At 38.2% G+C, this 12,082-nt stretch overlaps 1 protein-coding gene across 1 annotated transcript in view; it reads right to left on the reverse strand.

Annotated features, from left to right (window-relative positions):
• The window catches only part of SEMA3A (semaphorin 3A), a gene marked incomplete at its 3' end in the record, with an annotated part of 138,941 nt that overhangs the window by 23,123 nt on the left and 103,736 nt on the right, over positions 1-12,082 (reverse strand). The window lies entirely within an intron of this gene.

Genomic DNA, 12,082 nt, shown 5'->3' on the forward strand with positions numbered 1-12,082 from the left:
GTCATGTGAGCACTGTGTGTTTCCAACTTAATCTAGCTTCAGTCAACATAAGGTATTAGCAGGGTTTTACACAACTGAAATAATGTATTCATTTATTGTTGATGGGAAACTTAGTTCTGCTCATTAAAGAAAAATAAAAATTTATGTGATAGCACAGGTGAGATGAAAACTGTGAAGTTGCTTCAGACAGAAAAGTTTTGCAACAGTACCTGGACTGTCAGAAAGTTTTTCTTCTCAAACCTAGTTTAATTGGTTTACACTTGTTCTGTACAAACAAACTCTTTTTTTATTTTTGATATTTTCATTTTAATTATTATTCACTGACAGCACTTCAAAAATATTTGATGTAATTTCTGTGACTCTTAAGAATGAAAATTTCATTGTCCCAGACTCAAAATTTTTATGTTTGTTAAAAGCAGTGAAGGAGGACTGCAGTGCACTTGCTTGTGATACATAAATCACAGGGAGAAGAATTAGCAGAAAGTTTAACATAAGTATTAAAAAAGTAATAAAAGAAAGAAATGTAGTAAAAAATATAGGTCCAGTAGTAAGGGGGAAACTGGATTTTTTTTTTAAAGAATGCTTTCTACCAACAGTTCTAGCAAAAAATATTGAAACTGACAGTATGTCAAACATGGAACAGAACTGAGTATTGATAATGACAACCCATTTACACAATCTTGTGAAAAGGCTGATGACTCACAAGTCCATGTAAAATATCACATAGAAAGGTTTTGTACCCTCCTGTTCCATGGAGATTTTTCTGCCCTTATGGGAAGCTGCTTTAGAGAAACAGGAGAACAGGACACAGAGACTGAAGGAGTGAGCAACTGAAGAGAGCTGTGCCACATGACTACCAAATTTTACAGTGTGACAAATGTTATTGAGCTCAGGAAACATGAATAATCTCACTGACATCACAGAACACCTCTGACTTACAAGGATATTGAATTTTGCCCAAAGAGCAGCAAAATAATCAATAAACACCAATCCTCAGATATGTGGCAAGACTCATAGATATAATGTATTATCACTGAATGTTGCAACTATTCATAAGACCTGTGCAGTGAGTGGGAAAAAAATGTAATCCAGTCTTCAAAGAAACTTTTTTTCTGCTTTTTCTGAATGATCATCTGTATAAAAGCTGTCTCTGAAAGTTTATCTTGTTTCTGCTTATACCAAATTTTCTAACAAAATCTTCCTACAAATCTTGCTGTACTTATCTGACTAGAAATTGTTAAAGTCTACCAAAAGGAAATTAAATTTATATATATAAAGATATGTTAAAAATATTCTTTTCCATAATCCAGGAACCTAATGAAAACACAGGCCAGCTTATCACTTTAAAATGGAAATCAGACAGGGAACTATTTTGTCTTCATTTCCTCAGTGTGTTTGTGGCAGCTCTAAGTGTTCTTGAACATCAAATTCTGGTGGATGTTGTATAATAAAAGGTAGTCCCAAAGATTAACCCTTGCCTTTGAAAGAGACAATTTTCCCTGGTAATACCACAAGACAGCTCAGCTTACTAACACAAAAATTCAGCTTATAGACACCAGTGATACAGTGATCTCAGAAGAGGAGAAAGAGCTAAAAAAGGCTGATCAGTCTCAGTTTTGGGGGGGTCACTCCCAACAGTTTTTGGACAACACTGCTACATTTGAGACTGATATTGAGATTATTAAACAAAATGTTATCACATTTCAGTAACACTGTATGCTATCTGTACAGCAGCACATCATCTGTGGCATTCACTGCTACTATCAACTATTAGCTGGTGATCACCTTCATACTTTGATCTCTTAGATGTTACTATACACTTCACCATTTTTTTTTTTAACCATATGGTATGTAAAAGCACTTAGCTGCATGTTTAAAAATCAAATTTACAGCCACCTTTTAAAACAGATGAATCTATACAAGCCCATGGAATCCAATGCAATAGCAAGGGATGGGATATTTCTGACACAATTTTGATAACTAAGAGATGGACATTGAAGCCTGAAATAAGTAGTATAGGGCATTCTAAAGATCAAGGTGAAAAAGAAGCATCACTTTGGCAATGCAGCAAAATGGGAAGTTCAGGATCTATTTCACTGTCAGAATCTAAAGGCATCAAATGAGGAACCATTTGTCAAACATTTTGTGTATCTGTTATCTGCCCATCCTATCTGTTAACTATAATTGTGTGAACTCTTCTTTATTTTCTGTTATTTAGTCCAACATGCTGCCTTTACAAGTGAAAAATAAGTATCCATTTGTTTCTCCCATTTGTCCTTTTCTCTTCCTGTTCCCCCTTTCTTACACCACAGTCATGAATGAGGTTCTGTGGACTGAATGATGCTGCTGTTGACATCAGTTTCACCCTTTTGTTTCACAGTGTTATCTGACAGAGCCTGGGAAGGACCATGGTGAAGTGGCTCAAGTGGGACTGGAATAGTTTCTATCCTGGAAACATGGGTTTGTAGAACTAAATGGAGGAAAAAAATCTAAATGTTTTTGCATCAGTTAAACCCCGGCATATAATGAACTGTAATCTGAAGAGAAATTACATGTCACATTAAATACAGAGTTTTCCAATTAGGTGTTTCCTCTGCTCCTTTTCAAAGGCTACAGAAATATTAAGATGTCCACAGCTGCAGCACAAAAGGTCTTCAGGATGTAATATTTGATAAATTAGAATATTTCAGAAATAATGAAACTTCAGCAAGGAATTAGCAAATGTGAATTTAACCACAAAAGATGCTCTAGTTACATTTCTTGATCTTACACAGTCTCTGTGTCATCACAAAGCCCTGCATTAGGCTCAACCCTGCTCTAGTAAAGTCCACAGCCACAACTCTGCTAAATACAGGAGTTGAAACGATATCCTTGATAATATAGTTTAATATTAGCTTTCCCATTCTTTGCTGCTGTAACTTTTGAATTGTGCTCTTGAACTACCTGAATGTGCTATCAATGTTTTAAATACATTGACGTTTCCACTTTGTTGTAAAAATAGGCTTTTAATACTACACAGTATTTAGCAATCTAGTACCAGCCATAAGTTTGATATCAGCCGTGACATTATTTAATTTTCAGAATCACAGAGGTTAAAGCTCACTGAACTATAAACAGTTGGAAACATGGAGTGTAATCCCAAGGCACAGCTCTGCACAAGCTGTAATTTAAATCATATTGCATGCTAAGCTGAAAAGGCAGTGCAGGTCCCAGAGGGCATGAATAAATCTGCAGTCACTGATTTGCCACACACATTTGTGTTGGGATTCTGTAACTGTGCAAATGTGATGTCTTCCTTTAGAGCAGAGGACCTGTCATCTACTGAGATTTGTAATTAAATAACCCAAAGAACAAAAGCAATTACTCAGCCCTACAAACATTCAGGCTGAAATGTGCGCGATTTCATGAACAAAGAGAAGGGGAAGTTCTGGAGACAGGGAGAGAGGGAGGCTTGGAGTCTGTGATAATTCATCTGTGTCTAGTGCTAGTAGAGGCTTTAATGTATAGAACAGGTATGCACATACCTGGCTTACTTTGAACTAATAATTCCATCATCACAGACTCCACAGTGAAGTGGATGTTTCTCCAGCTAAGGAGCCAATTATGCTTCCAGCTGGCTCCATGCCACCTCAGGTGCCGGCTTTGAGCAATCAGTTGTGTTAATTGCAAGCAACACTAAATGCCTTTTGGGACAAGCAATTCACAGCTCAGGAATGTTAGTGTGAAGGGGGCAGGTTCAGCCCCATTACTGAGAACAAATCACAGTTTGCACAGGTCGCAGGCTAAGAGTTGGAATTTTATGGAATGGGGGAAAGAGCTGGGAACAGACTAAGGGGCTGTATCCTCACATCATTAACTCTGCTGGGCATCTCAGTTAATTGATGGGATAGGGGCTATGTGGTGGGCTGTGTGGAGCCCTTCATATTTTCAGCTTGGCAGCTCTGGCCTGCCATTCCCTTGGGTCTGCCAGGCATTCTGATCCAGGCCAACAGGGCTAAGACAATTGGGCCAAAAGAAGATACCTCAACTGCCCATGAACGTGGGCTCCTCCACAACAGTTGTTTTTTTCTTTCTTTCTATTTTTCATAGTGGGAAAACATTAGTTTTAAATATGTGTAGGGATTGTTTGATATAAAGAAAATATTACAAGGGTGATAGTAACATTGAATGCCAAATGATGAAGGGCAAACATATATAAAAATAGCTATTGAAGGAATGAAGAGTAATAATGAAATGAGATATGCACAATAATGAGTAGAAATCAGTTCTTGGTTGCAAAGGGGTCATTCTCATGTATCATCAGGTACAGATGTGGCCTGTTGTATTTTTTGTATCTGTCTTTTCACTTACTACCTTGATAAGAAGCTTTAGTCAGTCATTTATTCATAAGCATGAGCCCCCACACCAGCACTATTTAAACGATGAATCCTGCCCAAATGTTGGAGGTGATGAATGGGAAGCTTGGATTGAATCATTGGAGATAAAGGGAGTTAGTGTGTGGTGGGGAGTGGGAGGAACTGGTACAAACCTCAGTCTGCAGGTGCTTAGAAACAGTGTGCAGGCTCAGGAAGTCTCTCTAATACCCTTTAGAGGCTCAGTCCCTGGTGTCCCACACGGATGTACAAAGGAAACTTCTCCAAACAAAGCCATCTTATTTCTCCCGTTAACACAGACTAAAACATTGCCAAACACTTCTGCGTCTGAAGCTGTGAATTTCATTAAATTCAATGCAACTCGCTCAGCACTCTCTATTTTTGTGTGGCTGAAACCTTTAATTCTCTCCACGCCGCCCCACGGCCAGCGTGCTCCAGTCACATCACACTTAACCTTTGCCTTGGCTTCTCAAAAAAGAATTTGTTTCACTCTATTCATGGCTTCAACAGTTTGGCAAACCACACTCGAGCGCCGCGCTGAGCCTTTATATTGAACACACTAATCTGATTGTTTTTCCACTCTACAAACTTTGGGTCAACAATCAAGCTGCTGCCAGAAACTAATTAATTTGCAAACAGGCCCCATTTTCACAGGGGGAGAGCTTTTGAAACCTATGTCAGCAGAGCTGGTCACACCATGGTGACATGCATTGTCATGGCATCCACTTTTCTGGGTAATTCTCCTCACTAATTTTTCACCACACACATGAACTCAAATTACCCAGTCAACAGTAAATCTCTATTGAATGCCCACCAAACTCTGAACGTGGTGGCCTGAGAAGAGGAAATTGGTATTGACAGGGTCAACACTCATTAAATTGATGGCTAGAGCAGAAGGAAAAAAAACCACAAAACAACACAAGAATGAAAAAGAAAATTCGGATGTATGTCATATCCCAATAAAGGGGGCCGTAACAGACCCACTCCTCCTTTGTTTAAATCAATTAGTATTCTGCTGTGTGACTCCTACAAACAGATTTCTTCTTAACTTTTCTGAAAAACTGGTTAGTGACTTTTGTGAACAAGAAAGAAGGCACAGTTTGGTAGTTAAAAGTCAGTGGTTTTCAAGCATCAGAGCTGTGATGAGCTCTCACAGAGATCATGGGAAACCTACTTGAATTTGCAAGGTCTATAACACAGAGGCTTTGTTTCTGGAATCCCACCACCTAATCTGAACTTTCCTTTTGCTTAAGCTGATTTGGATCTCTGCAAAAATGCTAATTACAAAGAAACTAGTGATGCGTAATTTAAAGTGGGTTCTGTACCAAAGCAAAGCAAAATGCAAACTTAGAACCTGAACACTACTCCTTTTCTGGACAAATGACTCTTTTTTTCCAATTGAGATTTTTGTGGGGTCATATCCCACACTGCTTGTTTTGAGAACTATGAGCTTCTTTCCTAAAATTGAACTTCATGCAGCAGGGAAACTTCTCTGGTCTCCAGTGGAAACAGTGAACAAAAGTCTTAGCTCTACCATTATTTTTGATCTTATATGCACTATAAAGAGAGTCACAGTATGAATGAATTGCAGAAAAGCAAGGCTTCTAATCTACACTCCAAGCTATTACATTTTTTTGGTGTGGATAGTAAGGCAGACCAAGTTAAAACCCAGAAATGAGCCCATGGTTAACCGTGTAATATACACATATCCTAAGTCAGGTTCCTGGACTAACTTGTATCCTAACTTCCTGAAGAATACTGTGGCTATAGCTCAGACCCATATGTTTACTGATGCAAGTCTTGTTGCCCCAGGTCATTTTCTCTACAGTGTCAGGAAGCCCTCAAAATGTGCAGTCAGACCAGGAGAATGCTCTCTGCTGCTTCATCTTTCCTACCTGCTTTATCTACTCCAACCTCAAAACTTGTCCTTTGGTTACTTTTACCATCTTTTCAACCTAAACAGAACAAAATATCATCCACAGCACAGATATTTAATTAAGAAAATGACCTAATCCAAGGGGGCATAGGAGGGATAGAGAATGAGAAGATCTTTTTCCTAGCATGATTTTCAAATAATTTAATTTAGGCCACTTGATGAGAAGACTTTATTATTTCTTGTTGTCTCCACCTACCATCTTCACGACCTTTCTCACATCCAGAGAAACTGTTAAGCACATTCTCTAATTCCCACTTGGTCTCTGATCTCTGAACCAAATGCTTCTCTTACTTTGTATAAAGATACAGGGAACAGTTATCAGACAGGTTCCACTGAATCAACAGGTTCAAATACTGGCTCAATATTCTGGTTCAGTATTCAGCAGGGCCTTTGGCTTTCTGATCTGCAAACATTTCAGATTAGGGACAGGATAAATGTCAAGTAATAACAGTAAGAAAGAGCCATTTATTTTCTGATTTCAGATATTTTACGTTTCTTCCAAGAAAAAAAAAAGAATAGGTTGTAACAAAAAATGTGTATAGAAAAAGCTTGTTATATTGCAATGAGAAAAACGACTTAAAATTCATACTCAATCTCTCAAATATGGATCTACAGACTTAAGGGGGAAAAAAAACCTTAAAATTGAGTTTGTGTGCCATTCTGTTCAGAGCATTATGCCACCGTCACCATAGTTTCTGAGCACTTCCTAGCATTGTGTTAGGTGACATTAGCATTTGTCACACATGGAATTTATCACTGTGAAATTATTTATTACTATTCTTAGCAATGAAGATAGTGGGAATGGAGGGGGTGGGAGGACTTATTGAGTGAGAAATGAGACTTGCATATATGGACATGTTTTGTTCTGCAAGTGTTGGAGCTGTTCATGCTCCTGTAAGCTGTGGTGGGAAAGTGGAAATTCAGTCCACACTACAGCCTGCATGATAGGATATATCAGCTGTTCAAATATAGAAATGCCTATTTTAAATGCAAGAGATCCTTTCACAGGAAAATTAACACCAAAAGAACAACAACAAAAAAATGACATGCACAAAAAAAAATTGCCTCACTGCTTTCACTCAAAAGGTTTAATTATGTCCTTGTAAATTCATGGTAATGCAGACCTGGAAGAGACTTCTTATACTCTACTCACTGTAGTCTCTTAGGATGTCAGGCAAGTGTGCTATATAACAACACATAAAATGTTACCTGAGTTCCTTTTAAAACCAGCTAGGCTTCCTCACTGACTACTTCCATTGGACAGCTTTTTCTACTTTCATTCCCATCATTGTATAAGACTTCTAATTTGAAGACTAAATAAATTCATATGCAGTTCACAATTTTTTTTCCTAATGTCCTGTGTTTAAATAGTTCTTCTCTTGATGGAGATTTATTGAATTTGCAGCATTCATCACCTCCTTCCTCAAATAAGATCTTAGATGTATTTTATGAAACACCCCCAGGTACCAGGATGGTTGGGTTTTGTGTCCCCTTTCCACAGCTGATACCTGTATTTTATTGCATGCGGTGTAACAGGATTGAGAATGTGCAGGAGGTGAGCTGGAAAATGGGAAACTAGGAAGGCATTTATGGAGAAGAGAGTGGCACAGCAGAGGGAGCCACCAGTGGCTATGTATAGGTAGGAAACAGGTTTGGTGTGGTTGACCAAAGACTAAGAACAGGTTCAAGGATCAGAATATGTACACACCCAAATCTCAGCAAGAGTAATTAATTTCTAGCACTTTGACATTTCATGCATTTTGTTAGAGAGGTAAAAATCCTGTAGACTACCTGCAATATTTTTATTCTGCTGCCATATTAGTGCAATACATATACATTCAAAATCATGCGTGTGCAATGCCAATTCTGGGACATTCAACACAGTGTCGTGAGTGGAAACAACACAAAGTGATGTCTACAGTTCTGTTTGAATGCCAGGAAAGTATCAAGTCTGTGTTTCCTGCCTTGGACCCTGTTAAATTTAAGAGGGCATTTTCTTTTTTATTGAACAGTCGCTCAGCTTCTATAACTCTCAGCTGTTTATGTAACCATAAAGTAAAGATTACCAAGGACAATAACCTCAGGGGACTAAGCACACTTACTGCTCCACTTTAAAAATTAAGCCATGGAAAGTATGCTAAAATAATATCATAGAATGGTTTAAAACCCATAAAAAGCAAGGAAATTCCAAGCCAAGTCTGGAAATCCAGACTGACAATCTCTCTTAACCCCAGGTCTAGTAAAGAGAGTGAGAGAGGCCAGGATTTCTGGGGTGTAAACCAGATTCATAATACTATCCTAATGCAGCTTTTGTGATTTCATTTCCTTTCAGATTTTGCTCAGTCCAATCCTGCTTTGCTTTTAAAATAAATGTTTATGGTTATTCATTTTACAAAATGTTAACAATTTAAGGCCAGATCCCCTGTGCTCAAGTCAGAGAAGATGAGAGCAGCTTTAAGCTCTCTCCTTCCACTCTAATCTTCAGCTTGAAAACTGCCTTGGGTGCACTGCCTTTGCATTGCTCAGCATTTGCTCTGGTAGACTGCACGGCCAATTCTGCCTTTTTGCCTCTGGCCATGCCCTCAGCCCTTGCACAAGGCAGTGGGGATGGTGTACAGCAAACGCTGCCTGCTGTGCAGCAGGGAACTCCCTGCCTCCAGGAGAAGCTGCTCCCACCCGCTCAGGCCTCTACTCATCTCCTTTTTTTAACTTCTGCAGCAGTTCATGGAAGCAGGACATGATACGTGCTTCTTTAAAATAACTTTATGCCTCTGAACTATGAGAGGCAATGGCACATTTAAAGGGAATCATGTACTTGTAAGATATATATGTAAAATCAAGGCTGTTGCTCCCTATAGAAAAACTGTACAGAAGATTTTTTTCAACTTCAGAATTTTTCTTCTGAGAGTTCAGAACAATTCTTGACCCTCACTGGGACTGAGTAATATTGCCAAAGCCTCTTTTGTGCAGAGTAAACTTAGTGCACGTACCAGAGGAGCCAATAATGTCTGATGTATGCATGGACATGGCTTATAACAAACCCTGTGATTCAGTCTGGGGCACTGAACTGCAGCTTTTCATGTCCATAACTTCCCTGAGCACCCGCTTATTTTACTGTGCTTTTGCAAATGCTTCCTTGTCACATCTGGCCAACTCTGTATCAATAATTAAATATACACTGCTACAGTGACTGATGTATAGTTCCCTAGCTTCTAGATTAATGCCCTGACTACATGGCTATAGAATCAGTCTCCCTTGTTTTATTTGGCTTGGTGACTGTTTAATTATTTATACAAAATGAAAGCTTTAGAAGCCTGTGAGTATTTCATATCTCTAAGAGACTTAAGAAGTCTTTAAGAGCTGCTGGTCAGCACCTTCCCTTGGGCTGGGCACAGTTCTCTTCCCCAAAACATACAATTTCTGTAAGAAGGTTGAACATCTCCAGAATGTGACTGTAATCTCTGCAGTAACTCTGTGCTCCTGCTTAAATCCAAAAAGTTAATCACTCTGTGTAATGTTGTTCTACTTTTGTGCCAGTTCAGGGCAAGATGATTTCTGGGAAAAGTTTGCAAGCTCTTCACGTGCAACTGTCTTCTCCTCTCCATTTTTGGTACCAAACAGCTGTGCTTTCTGCACCCTGTCAGCTCTGACCTTAGTATGGAAAAAGCAGTTGAGCTCCTGCTCTGACTGAAGTAAACACCAGCAAGGTCTTGGAACTGGATGCCTAACTAAGAAATTCTACAGGGATGAGAATTTGTTTCTAAGTTTTATCAGAACTGTTGTCCTGCAGCTTTCAGGATATGCCCTTAGAATACTGTTTTATCACCTGAGGCTAAGTACACTGTAAAAATAAATTAGGAAAGCAAACCCACCACTACGTAGAAATACATGTCTTTACTAAAAAACTTATAAGGGTCTGCAAACTTAAAGTTCAAGAATAGTTTGTATAGATCTTTAAGAAAAGAGTGAACACCTAATTCTCCAATGAGAGATTGTTTCATTTAAAATATATCCACTTTAAATATGTGCAAACACAGAGCTTCTTTTATAATTATATTTTAAAAAGAAAAATGACAAAAACAATAATCAAAGGACTGGTATGCCTGCAGAGTTTCAAACCCAAACTTTTGGGTTTCCATGTTAGATGCTGAAATTAGGAGAGTTGTGTGGAAAGGCTGCCAGGATCTTATCACTGGGAAATTAACAGCAAAGCCTCAGAGCCTCTAATAGGAATGTTGTAGTGCAGATTTTAGGCCAATCTTTCCATAATAGGAAGGTAAATGTATTAAGTTGCAGCAGAGAGAGAGAGATTTCAAAAATGTACTTAAGGATCGTTCTCTATTAAATTATGGACCGTTATGAGAATAATTTCTAAAGGTTTCAATTTGATTCTTATCTTGTTCTGAATTGAGTTTGAAACTTTCCATACAGGAATATAGTGCAACAACTTTACTTAGGAGTTGGAAATCACCTTCATCCTGTGATACAAAAAATGCTGCCTTTCTACTTTTATGCTCATTTTGTAAAATACTTAAATTCAAGAAAGCTCGAGGGTCATCCTCCCCCCACCTTGAGCACAAAGCAGTTGGGGTTTCTCCACCCTGTCAGATGTAACCTTAGTGCTAATTTGGGAAAAGCAGCTCTCACATTTAGTGCTGAAAGACTGATAACTGAATCCACAACAGAATGACACATTTCCAGCAGTGAAGTACAGGGCCTGTGGACAATGGCTGCATTTTCCCACTGCATAAATCCTCCTGACTCAGCTGTCATGGTGCAAATCTACTGCACAAAAGCAGATTTTGCTTGCATGATTGGGCTTTAAAATGTCATCATGACTATCATAACAAAAGTTGATGTTGGTCATCTTTAACACATTATTACTCTACCAGGTGTCAAGATAGATGGGTATGTCTATAACCCTTGCACTTTACTGTTTCCTGAAGTCCAGAAATCTTGTTTACTGTCATAATAACATCACCCAGTGAATACAATTTTTGTGTTACTGGGTAAACACAGATTGTAGAACTGAAACGTTGTAGATCTGAGTCAGTTCTCCAAATAGTAGTCCACATAAATTGCAGCAAAACTAAATTTAACAGTATATACATGAGATTCATAAACTTTCCATACTAAGATACAGCTCCATACTTGTCCTATACACACTTACACGATCTGTGTATCCAATATATGTTACATATAGAGTTAATCCAACCTGCAATAACATCTTGTGGTTTTAATTATGAGTCAGTGGCTGATTTGTTGTGGATTGTATGTACAGCTGATGTGATATCCAGTTTGATACCAGAAGGTCTTGACTAGCTAATAACAAACTGTGTTTTAAAACATACTCTGCTCTTACACATTAAAATTTGTGTGAACAGTTTGCACTAAATTGCAAAACCACATAAGAAAGCCTGAACCTCAGCAGAGACATAAATAATAAGGCTAGGAGCAAAAAATGCCTAAGAATAAAATAATTTATGAATTCAAAAGCAGTGCAGGTGCAAGCAGTATGTACAGCAAAAGTAGAGCTAGTTAACTCTTAAAAAAATTAAATTGAAATTAACTCAGCAACCACAGTTAGTATTACTTAAATCAAGTGTCAGCTTTTTCAGACAATGAATTCTCATTTCTGAAATGCTCATATCCTTGTATGGCTAGAGCCAAGTGTAATTCCATTTGAGCTATTGGAAATTTGACTTCAGTAGAACTTGGATAGAGTACTCAGATGCACTCTAAAGTATTTTGGTACACTAAGCCAAAATCAGAT

The sequence above is a fragment of the Erithacus rubecula genome, assembly GCF_903797595.1.
Source record: "Erithacus rubecula genome assembly, chromosome: 4".
NCBI lineage: Eukaryota > Metazoa > Chordata > Aves > Passeriformes > Muscicapidae > Erithacus > Erithacus rubecula.